The 16621-nt window shown below is 44.7% G+C and overlaps 1 long non-coding RNA gene across 1 annotated transcript; it reads left to right on the plus strand.

The window, feature by feature from the left end:
- The first annotated feature begins 3261 nt into the window (after positions 1-3261).
- LOC128929447 (uncharacterized) lies at positions 3262-16102 on the plus strand. The gene is made up of 3 exons (XR_008475976.2): positions 3262-3345; positions 4699-4792; positions 15967-16102. It is a non-coding gene; the product is annotated as an uncharacterized LOC128929447 (long non-coding RNA).
- Positions 16103-16621: the final 519 nt, after the last annotated feature.

Raw genomic sequence — 16621 nt, forward strand, 5'->3', positions numbered from 1 at the left:
GCACTATTGGGAGGCTGAAACAGGCAGATCACTTGAGGTCAGGAGTTTGAGACTAGCCTGGCCAACATGGTGAAACCCCATCTCTACTAAAAATACAAAAATTAGCCAGGTGTGGTGGCAGGCACCTGTAATTCCAGCTACTTGGGAGGCTGAGGCAAGAGAATCACTTGATCCCGGGAGGCAGAAGTTGCAGTGAGCTGAGATAATGCCACTGCACTCCAGCCTGGGGCACAGAGTGAGATTCTGTCTTAAAAAAAAAAAAATTAAGTCTGGGAATAATTTTTTTTTTTTAAGAGACAGGGTCTTACTCTGTCCCCCAGGCTGGAGTGCAGTGGTATGATCATAGCTCACTGCAGCTTTAACCTGCTGGGCTCAGTGATCCTCCCACTTTATCCTCCCAAGTAGGCAGGACTGCAGGCATGTGCCATCATGCCTGGTTAATATTTTTAAAATATTTTGTAGAGCCGGGGTCTTGCTGTATTGCCCAGGCTGGTCTCTAACACCTGGGTTCAAGTGATCCTTCCAAAGTGCTGGCATTACAGGCATGAGCCACTTCGCTAAGCCTGGATTGATTTTTAGAGACAGTCAAAGTGGCAGGGCCAATGTAGAAGGCAGAGGCACAGAAGCTAGAAGCTGGACACATCCACTCCACTATTTCCAGGCCCAGAAACAAACCATCAAGGTGGGGAGATAAATGGAAACCTTCATGGTCTTCAAGCCTAACTCACATTCCTATCAAATTCAGGAAAACACAGAACTACGGTCCACAGCAAAAAGTTGTGGACTCAGAGATCTGGCTCAGCTTCAAGACCTCAGTTTTTACCCATAAAATGGGGAGAGTATTAGGAAGACCCATGAGTTAATGTATTTAAACTAGTAGGCACTTAATTCCTCCAGCTGAGTCACAAGTATGAAAGACTTCCTAACTGCATGCAGTCTGTTCTACGAAAAATCAGGTCATGTTTTCGTCAATACGGGTTGAGCATCCCTTATCCAAAATGCACAAGACCAGAGTGTTTCAGATTGTGGACTGATACGGTTTGGCTGTGTCCCTACCCAAATCTCATCTTGAATTGTAGCCCCCATGATTCTCATGTGTTGTGGGAAGGACCCTGTGGGAGATAATTGAATCATGGTGGGGGTACAAGTCAAGTTCCCCCATACTGTTCTCATTGTAGTGAATAAGTTTCATGGTGTCTGATGGTTTTAGAAGGGGAACCCCTTTTCGCTTGGCTCTCATTCTCTCTTCCCTGCCGCCATGTGAGACGTGCCTTTCACCTTCTGCCATTATTGTGAGGCCTCTCTAGCCATGTGGAACTGTAAGTCTGTTAAACCTCTTTTTCCTTATAAATTACCCAGGCTCAGGTATGTCTTTATTAGCAGCATGAGAACAGACTAATACATGGGCTTTTTCAGATTTTGGAATATTTCCTTATACATAATGACATATCTTGAGGATGGGACCCATCTCTAAACACAAAATTTATTTATGTTTTATATTCACATTATATACATAACCTGAAGGTAATTTTAGACAATTTTTTAAAAATTTTTGAGACAGAGTCTCACTCTGTTGCCCAGGCTGGAGTGCAATGGCACAATCTGGGCTCACCAACATCTGCCTCCCAGGTTCAAGAGATTCTCCTGCCTCAGCCTCCTGAGTAGCTGGGATTACAGATGCCCACCACCGCACCTGGCTAATTATTGTATTTTTAGTAGAGACATGGTTTTGAGATGTTGACCATGCTGGTCTCAAACTCCTGACCTCAGGTGATCCACCCACCTCAGCCTCCCAAAGTGTTGGGATTACAGGCATGAGTCATTGCACCTGGCTCGTTTTATACAATATTCTTAATAATTTTGTGCATGAAACAAAGTTTGTGTACACAGAACTGTCAGAACCAAAGGGGTCACTATCTCTACCCCCATATGGACTGCCCCCCCCAGTATGTGGTTGTTCAACATCACCATCACGTCTGACTCTGAATTTTTATGCTACTGATAAGCAATCATGTTTTTACACTTATCCATACATAAGTACTTAGTAAAATATATGACAAACTATTAATACAGTGAAAAATACTGTGTTCCAGGTAACTAAGCATCAGTAGCCTCCCCAGAACACCTGCATCAGCTGTGAGACAACAGCAACAAACAGAGGCAGGCGTCAGGCTCCTCCTACTGTGCTAAGTTCAATTCAAAGGTTCCTGTATTTTATTTTTTAGGTAGAAGAAACATCAGAAGTGGTTGAGGGACCAGGAAGTCGGTTCTCTAGGAATGAGGAGGCTCTACTGGGTGGCTTTTTAAAATGTTTCCTCCAGAGTCATCTGCCTCATTAACAGCTTTTGTCTTAGACCTCTCCCTTTGATTTTATACACTGCGTGATGATTTCTTTTTCTGTTATGAATCTGCACTGCTCTCGTCTTTCAATAAGCCCAGCGCATGTTTTCAGCATCTCAACAGGCACTTTTTCTGCAGTGTTAACAATGTCATCTTCCTCATCACTGTTAACACGATCACCTGGATTCAGAACCATTTCGGCAATTTCACCATTGGTCAATGAACGAATGACAGAAGCCTCACTATTGGTGTTAAAAATTCCAGGCCGGGCGTGGTGGCTCATGCCTGTAATCCCAGCACTTTGGGAGGCCGAGGCCAGTGGATTATGAGGTCAAGAGATCGAGGCCATCCTGGTCAACATGGTGAAACACGGTCTCTACTGAAAATACAAAAATTAGCTGGGCATGGTGGTGTGTGCCTGTAGTCCCAGCTACTCGGAAGGCTGAGGCAGGAGAATTGCCTGAACTCAGGAGGCAGAGGTTGCGGTGAGCCGAGATTGCGCCACTGCACTCCAGCCTGACGACAGAGCAAGACTCCGTTTGAATTAAAAAAAAAAAAAAAAATTCCTTCGATATTCACTTCTTCCAGCTTATGGAAGGACTCTGAGGATATATACATTTTTCATATGTAAGGAGATTAGACATCATTTTTTCTCACTTGACATACAGAATCCTTCAAAGTCACCACCTTGTTCATCATCATCACTGAACATAGTCTCAAGCCAGAGGTTTGTGTGCACCACTGTGTCTATAGTCGCTGGGTTCCAGGCATTAGAAGCAGCTTATACAGCATCCCCACGCTAAACTCCTTTTGAAGACTTTCCGTACCCACATCTCTATTCACTGCTGCCAGCACGCTGTTCAGGAAAGTATTGTTGTTGGTGGTTTTTCTTTTTGAGATGGAGTTTTGCTCTTTTTGCCTAGGCTGGAGTGCAATGGCGTAATTTCAGCTCACCATAACCTCCGCCTCCCAGATTGAAGCGATTCTTCTGCCTCAGCCTACCAAGTAAGTGGGATTATAGGCCTGCACCACCACACCCAGCTAATTTTTTGTACTTTTAGCAAAGATGAGGTTTCTCCATGTTGGTCAGGCTGGTCTCGAACTCCCAATCTCAGCCTCCCAAAATGCTGAGTCTGCCCACCTCCACCTCCCAAAGTACTCGGATTATAGGTGTGAGCCACCAACGCCTGGCAAGAAAGTGTTTTTATATTTATTCCTGATTGATCTAAGGACACTCTGGTCATGTGGTTGAATTAAGTCACATTTTGGGAAAAGTACACAGCATAAACATTTTTAATGAGAATTTCAGCTGCGAAATGAACAGAATAGTTGTCAAGAAATCACAAAGTCTTACAGTTGTCGTCCAGTCTAGCTTCCCTGCGGTAAGCATGAGCCACTGGAACAAAACTGCTTGTGAAACAAATTAGAAAAGATGTCCCTGGGACCCATGCCTTTTTGTCAGCATAGCAATGGACTGGTAAGAAATTCACTCCTTGAAAATAGTGAGGACCCAAGCTTTTACCCATCACAGCAAGCTGACCCTAATGCATGCACAGCCCTGCACAGTTGCTCTGTCCTTAGCATCCTTAATACTTGGGGGCCTCCTCATCAGCTGCTGTCAGTCTCTTTCTGGGGTAATTATGCTAAAACAGTGAGATTTCATCAGCATTATAGACTTGTTCTGGCATCAGACTTCATCAGCATCGACCCTGGAAAACTTATCAATGAATTTCTCTGGTGTTTTGTGATCATCAGATGCTTTGTCACCACACGTCTTCAACAACTTTAATGCTGTGTCTTTAATTTCTGCAACCAGCCTGTTGGACATTCACGGTTCCCTTCAATTGCCAGTCCAAAGTGATAGATCTTTGCTTATTTCAAAATCAGCATACCATTAAGTAACAGGAGTTCATTGCCACACTGATGGATCCACTCTTTCTTTTTTTTTTTTTTTTTTCAGATAGAGTCTCTGTGGCCCAAGCTGGAGTGCAGGTGTGATCTCGGCTCACTGCAACCTCCACCTCCCAGGTTCAAGGGAGTCTCGTGCCTCAGCCTTCTGAGTAGCCGGGACTACAGGTGTGCTCCACCATGCCCAGCTAATTTTTGTATTTTCAGTAGAGATGGGGTTTCAATATGTTGACCAGGCTGGTCTCGAATTCCTGACCCCATGATCTGCCCACCTCAGGCTCCCAAAGTGCTGGGATTACAGGTGTGAGTCACTGCGCCCGGCCTGGATTCATGCTTTCAATAACGATTGAGATCTTCATTTTAGCCTTATGCGCTGTTTTTCTATTTATCATTAGTGTCTTTTCATCACTTTCAGCATAGAACTTCCAGTTTATCCTTCTGTTTCCTCAGGTCGTCTATGGCATCCATTCTGACACCATCTCTTCCGTGAGGCACTTCACAACCACTTCCAGTTTCTCTAACAGCTTGACTTCTTGTGCTGCAGGTAAACATAAGTGCTTTCCCTTATCACTATTACGCACAGAGGTATCTGCAGGCCCTTTTAACATTTTCAACAATATCTCTGCACCACAGACCAGAGAATAAGCAAAAAAACACAGTGAGTGATGCATGCAGGTCTTGGCCCCATGTGGGGTACCTTGTGGAACCTGCATTTGGCCTGCACATATGCCATTTTCTCAGCCTTTGTGGGCATGGCTGGGGGGGCAGGGATCTGGGTATGTACACTAAACATATATTGCAGCAGAAGGGGGCTAGGAGAGTCTGAAGGGTCTTTTCCCTCTCAGATGGGGATGGTAAATAAACTGTGTGTTGTACAATTGAGTTTTGACTGTGACCCTTCACATGGGCTCAGGTGTAGAATTTTCTACTTGTGGCATCATGTTGGTGCCCAAAAAGTTTTGGATCCTGGATTTTCAGATTAGGGATGCTTAGTCTGTATCAGCAAAATAACAAAACACAGTAAGCCTGCCCTCCCCAGAGTGCTATAAAGAAGTTGCACTGCTGAAATGTCACCAAGACAGTGGCCCAAGTATCAGAATCTAAAATAAGAAAAAATTCCAGAATGAACTGTATTCTGAAACCAAGAGCTTGGGCTTTCTGACCTTTTCCATTTTTAACTCCTATTTTGTATTCCAAATGCAATTCTCCCATCCCACCAGACACCGTAGCCTTTCTGCCTCCTCCTCGCCATGACATGGTGAGAAAAACCCGAGTGCAGTCATGATGAGCTGATGTTTGCAGAGGCGTTGGGAGTCTTGCTGGTGCATGCTTCGCAAACACAGGATATTATTTCTAAGCTGCTGCTTAAAGAAGGGAGAGACAGGGAGGAGAAGTCTCCTCGTGTTCTGGGGAAGCAGCAGGGAGCAGGTCAGGGGAACAGGAAATAACCAGCGATTTCCCAGAGCCTGGGAGAGAGCAGAGCCATGGGGGGGCTGAGGCTTTGAAGCTCATCTCAGCGAAGGGGGCGGCCCATATTTTCCACATTGCATTGGAGAGAGCAAAGCCTCCTGAGCAACTCAGTAATAAAGACAAAGATATTTTTGCAAATAAATTGTTGGCTGGAAGGCTCATGGGAGGTAAGCAGAGATCCTGGCAGCTCACCCTCTCCTGCTGGGAGTTCTGTGTATGTAAACTTCCTGGTGAGAATCTCCACCAGTTCCTCTTGACAGGCACCTTAGGGAGAGCCAGACCTTCAGTCTCCATGCCTCACACTGAGTTTGACACCAAAGGTCACAAAGCCATCAGCAAGAATCAGATTCTGTTGTCTTTGTTGTACAAAGCAAAAGGCGGGAGCCACCTCCCAGCACCTGACCTCTAACGCACAGTAAACCCAGCACAGCTCTCTTCACATTCTTCTAAGGATTTATACAAGGACAGCAAGGAAACCTACCTGCCTCATAAACCTACCCTGTCTCTCACGCTATGCCTCTTTATGGTTCCACATCCCTCTACAGGAGAAGTTTGAAGTTCTGAAATTTAAAATCGAAGTTTATCTAAATTAAAGACTGAGCAATGGAGCTTTCTCTTTTCCCAACTCTAACAGGAGTGATATTTGAAAAAAATCCACAATGGACTTACTCCAATTGCACAAATACTTATCAAGAATCTACTGCCTGCAAAACACCACACTAAGCACCACGAGAAAGATTCAGAAATGAAGACTGTTTGAATGATGCTTGTGATCTGTAAGGCACAAACGCATAAATAAATTATGAGCATAAGGCAGGCAACTATCCTATTAGAACATAAAGGATAAAAAGGGATTCTCTTTTCCTCCTGGGAGAATTGAGAAAGGGAGTTTGACACAGGTTGGCATTGACATGGCTCTGAAGGAAAGGACTTCAGCAAGTGACCCCCAGTGGCAGCAGCTGTTTTCCACCTGCAGATTCAAGGAGGGAAGAAGCAGGAAGTTGTGAATACCTAGATGTGGCTTGAATATGTTTTGGGTAGAGAGTGTTGGGGAGGTGAGAAGGAGCAGTAGCTATGGAAAACAGACTAAGGAGTTTGGACTATTTTCTCTGTGAAAGAGGAAAGAATTAAATGTTCTTTAAAATGAGCGAAATGCTGTTAGAATGGAGTGTGCATGGAGTCAAGACCGGACTGTTACGATAGCACAGCGAGAGAAGCTGGAGACGGTGGTCATGGGCTTGAGCTCCTAGAGCTCCTAATCAAGCCTCATCTTTCTCAGGCAAGTGTCAGGGAGCCAAACATGTTAAGGTGGAGATGCAATAGCTCTGTAGATACAAAGAACAAGGGGCCCAAGTGTCATCACTGGACACATGTGTAATACCTGGGACACTTGTCACAGACATGGCCACCTGGATTTATGCTACAACCTGAGGTCTGCAGTCACAACCCTTTCTGCTAGCTGCTTCGGTGAAGAATGAAGCCAGACCAATGTGGGATGGAGCAAGTCTCCAACACTACATGCTTAACAAATGGTGACATAGGCTGAGCTTTTCAGATTTAATGACAAGATGAGCATGTCCAGTATCATGTACCGCACTGGTCAGAATTGTGTACCATGCTAGTCAGTATCCTGTACTGTTCTGGTCAATATATATCATAGACCCTGCTGGTCAGTATCATGGACCTTGCTGGTCAATGTCATGTACCACGCTGGTCAGTATCAGCTACTTTGCTGGTTGGTATCATGGACGGTGCTGATCAGTATCGTGTACCGTGCTCGTCGGTATCATGTACCATGCTGGTTATTCCCCAACTCCACTAGGATCTGCTCTGTGCCTGGGGGCCTGAGCTCTACAAAATACATCTTCCCTCCCCTCTGGTTTCCAGCTGGGCTTCAGTCTAACCTTGGACACCACCCAGCAATGTCCCTTAACTCTGCCCATACCTCTGTACCTAGTCCCATCAATTATTATCTTCTAAGAACAATAAATTCTTGTCAGTGTGCCATCTGTTTCTTGCCGGGATCGTGACAAATATATTAATCCTCTCTATATGTGCCATCAATCCTTGTAGCAACCCTGAAAGGTATTGTTTCCATTCTGTAGATAAGAGAAATGAGGCACAAAGAGGCTAAGAGATTTTCTGTGGCAGAGGCCATAATGCTCACCTGTTACAATGCCCCCATGCCTCCATCCCAGCCCTGAGAGAAGGGGCACTGTATGATCAGTTCTGGCCAATAGGCTACAAGATAAAGTGATGAGCTGGATGTGGCAAAGCATACCTGTAATCCCAGCACTTTGGGAGGCTAAGGAGGGAGGATTGCTTGAGGCCAGGAATTCGAGATTGGCCTGGGAAACATAGTGAGACCCCATCTCTACAAAAAAAAATTTAATTAGCTGGGTGTGATGTTAAGTGCCTGTGGTCCCAACTACTTGGGAGGCTGACATGGAAGGTCCGCTTGAGTCTGGGCAGTCAAGGTTGCAGTGAGCCACTGCACGCAAGCCTATGTGATAGAGTGAGACCCTGTCTCTAATAATAATAGTAAACATTTAAAAATAAAAAGTGACATATGGACATGGTGCAGGGAGGTGTGGGCGCCTCTCTGTCAGGGCAATCTGGGGACCTGGAGGTGGGAGTTGCATGAGGTGAACAGTGCGTGTTGCTTAGCCATTGGAAATAAGACAGCTTCCTCACACCCACAACCAACTTTATCTGAGTGAAGTACAAACTTTCATGTGTGAAGCCAAGAGATGTGTTACCATATACCCATCCAAGCCATCTGCTTTCCTAAGGTCACTAGCAAATGGCAGAACCAGGATATAAGCAGGATACAGGACAGCTGTACATCCTGTGCTTTGTACAAGGAATTAATTAGGAGGAAGAAAAAGCAAAACAAAACAGTACTAGGCCAAGTGAAACCAAAGCCTAGGGCATTTTCTTTTGCTTACTTTTTCCACAGTTGTTCTGCCCTTCCTAGTACATCCACCCATCAAGCCAGGAGCTTAAATTTCCTGAGTGCTTGACACATGCAAAGAAATGTGTTACATATGTTGTCTTGTCCTTACAGGAGGCATGCACAATTATTATCCATGGTTTTTATTTGAGCCCACTGAGTTCAGAGGGGTTAAGTAATGTTTGAAGTTCATATAGGTGGTGTCAGAACTGGGATTTTTAACCCAAGATGTGTGACATCAAAGCATAATCTTATGCTATGACATAGCATAAGATTTTTGCCAAAGCTGACAGGAAGGGTGGCATGAAAATGGTCACACACACACACACATACACACACACACACACACCTCGAGCCACCTAAGATTGAAGGGCGCCGATCCAACAAACTACAATGTTACCCCAAGGCCCCGCCACTGCACTTAAGCAAATGTTCTCAGCAGCCAAGATAAAGTAGCTTTTAATCAGAAAGCTTAGTGCTGTGCTTGGGAACTCCACTGCTATTTCTATGCTTGAAGAGTTTCTGTTTTGCAAGATCAATGGTCCGGGTTTTGAAAACTAGCTATTTAGGTAAATGCGTGCTATGGAAACTGAGGGGTGTGCTTATCAAGGTGGCTCTCCATGCCTAGGCAACCACAGGGTCACAGGGTGCTTACTGTGGTGGGACATTCACCCACCAGCAAGTCCATGGAAACCATTCCTCTAGGAAATCATGACATTTGGCACAGAATGGGCCTGACCTGTGGAGCACACCCACCATCCAGATGTCCATCTTTTACATCATTGTGAATCAAACACACCAGGGATCTCCAAACCACCCAGCACAACTCACTCTTACTTAGTAATAACATTTCTTTCTTTCATCCTGTGTATTTCTTTTTCTTTTTTCACGAGCCTTGTTCTGTTGACCAGGCTGAAGTGCAGTGGTGTAATTTTGATTCATTGCAGCATCAATCTCCTGGGTTCAATGGGTCCTCCTGCCTCAGCCTCCTGAGTAGCTGTGGCTACAGGCATGTGCCACCAGACCCAGCTAATTTTTTTTTTTCAGACAGACTCTTGCTCTGTTGCCCAGTCTGGAGGGCAATGGTGTGATTTCGGCTCACTGCAACCTCCACCTCCCGGGTTCAAGTGATCCTCATGCCTCAGCTTCCCAGTAGCTGGGATCACAGGTGCCCACCATCACTCCCGACTAATTTTTGTATTTTTAATAGCGATGGGGTTTCACCATGTTGGCCAAGCTGATCTCAAGTGATCTGCCTGCCTTGGCCTTCCAAAGTGCTGAGATTATAAGCATGAGCCACCATGTCCAGCACTAGCTAATTTTTGTACTTTTGTAGAGACGGGGTCTTGCTGTGCTGCCCAGATTGGTCTCGAATTTCAAGATTCAAGCGATCCACCAGCCATGGCCTCCAAAAACGTTGGAATTACAGGCATAAGCCACCTTGCCCAGCCTGATCCTGTATATTTCTTAACTAGTCTTCCATTTGGCTCATATAATTACATCAATGCTAGCATACAATTCACATTAGGGAAGCAAAGATAAAGATACATATGTGAAATTATATAAGATAAAGTTGCCTAAATAGAATGCAGCCTAATTCAGGCCTCCCTGTTGCCACGTCTGGGTTTCTAGAGCAATCCAAGATGTAAGCAACATTTATAGATCTGGGTTTAGTGACTTCCAGCCAACTTTTTTTTCTGGTTATGATAATATTTCTTTTTTTGTGAAATGTTTTTTCCTAAGGGTAAGTGATTTTTTAATATGGGAGAAAACTACCTTTTCCACTAATAAGGTGGAGTAGATATCCTGCTAAAGCAATGCCAAATAAAACATCTAAAAATATTGAATACAAAAATACTATTTTTTTTATATATCTGAGATGGAGTCTCATTCTGTCACCCAGGCTGGAGTGTATGATCTCTACTCACTGAAACGTCCACCTCCTGGGTTTCAGCAATTCTCCTTCCTCAGCCTCCTGAGTAGCTGGGACTACAGGAGCCCGCCACCACACCTGGTTAATTTTTGTATTTTTAGTAGAGACGGAGTTTCACCATGTTGGCCAGGTCAGTCTCGAACTCCTGACCTCAAGTGATCTACCCACCTCAGCCTCCCAAATCGCTGGCATTACAGGCATGAGCCACCTCACCTGGCCTGAATACAATAATTTTTTAAGCTTTTTTTTTTTTAATTGACTTCACTTTCAAGATGGCAGGGGCAATTCTCAGGAGTTGGAAATGAAGAGACCAGGAAACTACGGTGGTAAGGAGGTCTGTCAGCCTCTGTCCGTAGACCCTATGAAGGAGTTTACCATTCTCAGTTTTCAAAGCCCTGAGTTTAAATGGCCTCATGAGGTAAGGAGACAAGGCCTTGGGTCCATACATTTTGGGAAGCGTGAGATGCATCACATATATTTGCCACCCTCACCAAAAAGGTGAGCCTGAAAATCTCCACACCCTGAAATGATCATGACAAAGAAATGTATCTGCTGTGGCCTTGGCTCTAGGTGCAGGGGGGAAAGGGCCCCCAAAATTTGAATAACCATATCCTTCTGACAATGAATTTAAATCACCTGGGCTGTCCAGAAACCCCAGAGCTAAGAACGACTCTAGAGGGGTCTTGGGTTGAGGGCAGCTAGCAGAAGGTAAAAGTAAATCCTTTTTGGAGGTTTGCACACTCAACCAAAGCTTCTCGAAATTCCACACATAAAGCCCAAAGGCCGGCCAGGCACGGTGGCTCAAGACTGTAATCCCAGCACTTTGGGAGGCCGAGGCAGGTGGATCACGAGGTCAAGAGATCGAGACCATCCTGGTCAACATGGTGAAACACCGTCTCTACTAAAAATACAAAAAATCAGCTGGGCATGGTGGCGCGTGCCTGTAATCCCAGCTACTCAGGAGGCTGAGGCAGGAGAATTGCCTGAACCCAGGAGGCGGAGGTTGCAGTGAGCCGAGATCGCACCATTGCACTCCAGCCTGGGTTACAAGAGCGAAACTCCATCTCAAAAAAAAAAAAAAAAGCCCAAAGGCCGTGAGCTCACAGCCCCAGTCACAAACACAAGTGAACAAGGTACCATGAGCAAAAGGCAACAGAAATGACCGCCACCAAGAAGCCAGGTCCCCAGGAGCACCAGATAGAGGACTTATCCCATATAGAATATATAATGACCCTGTTTACACGATTTAAAGAAATAAAAGGGATTCAAACACATATACAAAAAATAAGAGAGTTAGCCATGCATGGTGGCACACACCTGTAGTCCCAGCTACTCAGCAGGCTGAAGCACAAGAATTGCTCGAGCCCAGGAGGCAGAGATTGCAGTGAGCTGAGATCGCACCACTGCACTCCAGCCTGGGCCACAAGCAAGACGCTGTCTCAAAAAAAAAAAAAAAAAAAAAAAGACAGTATCAAAAAGATCAGACAGACTTGAAAAAAGAAACACAGTACTTCTAAAAATAACAAAATAAAATAAATGGTGGAAATTAAAACTCAATCGATAGGTTAAAAAAAACAACTGAAAGAATTAGGCGATAATTTCCTGGGCCTGGAAAATTCAGGTTATTGCCTTGAGAATGTTTAGGCTAAGAAGCACCCAGCTGGATCTGTGACCCTTGGAGCTGGGGTCCTGCAGCAGCACTGGTTGTGTGCAGGTCAGAAGGAACATTCACCCTGTGTCAAGTAGGACAGAAAGGATGACCCTAGCCCTAGAGTTCCCATGGACTTCTAAAACAAAAGTTTTTTTTACTCTTTAAAAATTTGTTTGATTTAAAGGGGCTTAGAACTAAGGTCTTCAGAAGCCTTCCACATAATTTTCTACTTAGGAGAAGATATCTTCCCCTTAACCGAATAAAAAAACATCTGAAACTTGATGTGCACAAATGTTTCATGTTGAAGTCTGCAGGTGTGTGCGTATGCATATGTGTGTGTGTAAATTTTAAAGTAAGACTTTACTATGCTTTAACAGAATATTTTGTTGAAAACAGAAGAGATGGGAAGAATTATGAACAGCAAAATACACAAAGATCTTACCCAAAACTCAACACAGAGACAAAATAAAGGAAAAATATGAAAAAGAAAAGCAAATATGCTGATGGATGGAATGAGAAGACTGGAAGCACAGTGACTAGGAATTCCATAAGGAAGAATTATCCAACATTCAATGGCAGGAAATTCTCCAGAGCTGACGAAAGATACAAATCCCCAGATTTACGAAAGAAGTGAATCTCAAGCGAAATAGCAAAAAATGAAGCCCAGGTCACATCATTGTGAAACTAGATCACCAAAACAAAGAGAAGGTCTTAGGAGTAGCCAGGGAGGAAAGACAGTTTATCTGTAAGGGCATAAAAATCAGACTGTCAGCAGAGCTCTCTCATTGACAGTCATAAGACAGAGGTACAATATTTTTCAAGCATGAAAAAATAACTGTCAACCTAGACAACCTATCATTCAAGAACAAGGACAAAAATAAGATACTCTGCCCTCCTTCTCTCTCTCTCTCGATCCATATATACACATATATGTCCTTGTTCTATGTCCGTATAGTTTACTGCAGCTCAGTTAAAGCATTCCAAGGTCTTAGAGTGCTGTGGAGCTGGGCAATACGGCAGACAGTTGACTGTCTCCTAGAGTGTGTTCTGCTCTTCTCTTTGTCCTTCTAGTAATAGAATCCCCCCACCTTGCATTTTAACTGGGCACACCAGTTAGAGACTACATTTTCCAACTCCCAATTGGTATGGTTTAAGGGGTGAATGAGAAGGGAGAAATCTGAGACAGAGAATGAAGACAAACTATCAAGAAGAAATAGGAGACAATAGCTGGAGGGGAACATGTATTCCAGAAACAGTTTTGCTTTTTTTTTTTTTTTTAAGATGGGGTCTCACTGTGTTGCCCAGGATAGTCTTGAACTCCTGGCTTCAAACAGTCTTTTCTCAACCTTCTGAGTAGCTGAGATTACAGGCACAAGCCACCACACCTGGCTCAGTTTTGCTATTTTTAAAGACAATTATACTACAGCAGGTTTGTTTATGTGTATGATCCAATGAGAGAGAGAAAAAGTTGCAAAATAGACAGGGGAAGCTGCAAGAGGGAAAGCTGAAAGAAGGAAGGTCCAGAACTTGTGTGGTAGCAGAGATGGGGCTTTGATAGAGCTGGGACCTACCCAATTAGATAATCAGATAATTTGCCAGCATCCATGCCATCTCATTGCATTTTAATAATTCAATTAAACATCTTGAACATTATTTGCTTTTCCTAAAAGGAGAAATTCTGTACTCTTTCAGAGTAGGCATCATTGATGAGACTTAGAATCTCCAGGTAAAAGATGATTCATGTTTAAGATGCAAACCAGAGTGATCCCAGACAATGGGAAATGTTGAAGAACAGGGTTTGAGGGTACCCAAAATGTGTATGTGAAAGCACTTAAGCAAAGATGCCTAGGTTCATTGCTGGTTATTTTTCCCTGCTTTTCCATAATGCAGATCTGAGAATGAGTTCTCTGAAGGTCAGACAAAGGACTCACAGAAGAAAGTTGTTGAGGAGGTAATAGGACAAAGAGATAACTCTGTGAGGATGTCCCGTGTGTGGGACCCTCAGAAAGACTGAATAAAAGGTGGAGGTGCTAACAGAGCCAAAAGTACCCACACCTTGAGCTGACAGAATGAGGCAAGGGACAGGGTGAGAGGGAATTCTTCTGGTACTATAATTTAGTAAGGACTTTCTGAAACTCCAGTAGTGTTGAGATTAAGCAGTTTTGGTCTAGTGGCAACTTCATGGGAAAGAGCCAGAGGGAAAATCAACTTGCATTTGACATGAAACACATACTCTGTGGGTATTCATCAGAGTAAATTATATGCATTGGGGATGTTCAAAAGCACTTCCTTTTTTTTCCTTAATGAATATGTACTGTTGGATAACATTGTACTGCCTTCTCGGCTTTTAGTAACAATCAACAATTTCTGATGCCTATAATCTAGCATTTAACTGTCTATACTTATGATGAAATTGAGGATACATACACATTACCATAATCCCCAGGAATTGCATATTATTTCCTACCAATCCTTAGTTCCTTGCTCCTCAGCAAAACGCAGGATTCCAGCCAGACTGGCGGGCAATGCCGTGGGAGAGCCCAGTGCTGGGAAGAAGACCCAGCCTCAGGGGGAGCCTGGGAGGCCCGTTGAGCTGGCCCGGCTGCCGGCCAAGGAATGGAAGCGCCAGACTGGGAAGGTGCTGGGGCAGAGGGGTAGAAGAGGGCCAGGATGGGCATTTCCACACCTTTCTCTGTCACCTTGAGAACATGGGACATTTGGCTATTAATAATCAGTAGCTGTGTCCTGCTATCCTGGGAAGCCTGGGGAAACCATGACTAGGAGGACAGCCTCCACGTGGAAGGCAGCTGAGCTGGAGGGAGTGACGGTTGCAGCCTGGCCCGGGCCTTCCTCCTCTTCCTGCAGGGCCTCCCTTGGTGCTTTTCTCCATGGCTCTGTGTTGAGCGTGCAGAACACAGGCACGTGAGGCCCTCTGTTTACAAGTTGGAAAGAGCCAGGTGGTTCTAATAGGTCTTTTTTAAAGGAGAAGGCTGTAATCCCAGAACTTTGGGAGACCGAAGTGGGTGGATTGCTTGAGCTCAGGAGTTCTCCACCAACTTGGGAATCATGGCAAAACCCCATCTCAACAAAGGATACAAAAATTAGCCCGGTGTGGTGGCATGTGCCTGTAATCCCAGCTACTAGGGAGACTGAGGTGGGAGGATCACTTGAGCCCATGAGGTCAAGGCTGCCATGAGCTATGATCTTGCCACTGCACTCCAGCCTGATGACAGAGTGAGACCCTGTCTCCAAAAAAAAAAAAAAAAAAGCAGGCAAGGGAGCCCTGCCATGTACCCAGCTTCTTCTCACAGCAAACCAGGGGGCAGGTAGCACAGGTGCAATCACTCACATTTCAGAGAAAAGGCACTGGAGAGGTAAAGTGATTTACTCCCAGTCAGTGGCAAACAGGGATCAGGCTCCAGGTCTCTGGGGTCATCTCAAGGACTGGTTCCATCAGGGCTTAGAATTGGAAGTTTCTTAATTAGCAGATGTGCCTTCATGAAGATGTGAAGGCAGGAACCTGACATTAATTGCTACCTCCTCAATTATGCTTTGATGAGCCAGCATCCAAGAGTGACTGACCACCTAACATAAGCAGTTTTATAGAACTGTAACTGAAAATCGTCATTTTAATGTCCATATCTTGACCAGCATAGACCTAATGCACTACCCAGGTAGTTTATGAAAGTGCTTCCCATTCTGTGTTCACAGACTTGGAAAGTGGGCAGCAGTCCTGAAAATTGTACATATTCTGCAGAATTAAGAGGATCTGACAGCAACGGATCACAAATACAGGAGCATCACACGTTATGACCTCATCACATGTTATGTCAGTCCTGAGTCTTAGCCCAAGCAGACACTAGTAACCAAGATAAAAATGGGTGGAGAGACACAGAAAGGAGGAAGACTCCACAAATCCATTTCCCATCAACTGGTTCTTCTGTCACTTCTCCCTGGCCACAGACACTTTTGGCTTCTATTTCAAATAGTGTGGAGGGGATGCAGAAAGAGCAAAGACCCAGCCTCTTCCCATGGGGGGCCTGTGGGAGAAGTCTAAAAACTGCTCCTGTGTCAACCTCCCATCCTGGCCTGAAGGAAGGGAAGGAGCCCTCCAACCTTGGGTGGCCTATGCCATCTTCCCCTTTCCACAATCCCAGCTCCTCCTGCCCAGATTGAAACTCCTACTGTCAGAAGCGGGGTAGGTCGAGGAAAGGGATCACTAGGAATAAACTTGATGAGGAACTTCCAAGGCACCTCATGAACAGGCGTTAGTTTATTGTCATGAGCTAATAATTGCTTCTTTAACAAGTTTTTAAGGAATTTCTGCTGCAGACTCAGTGCTATGGGAGGCACTGCGGGGCCACAG

Source organism: Callithrix jacchus, chromosome 13, assembly GCF_049354715.1.
Source record: "Callithrix jacchus isolate 240 chromosome 13, calJac240_pri, whole genome shotgun sequence".
In the NCBI taxonomy this organism is placed as follows: Eukaryota; Metazoa; Chordata; class Mammalia; order Primates; family Cebidae; genus Callithrix; species Callithrix jacchus.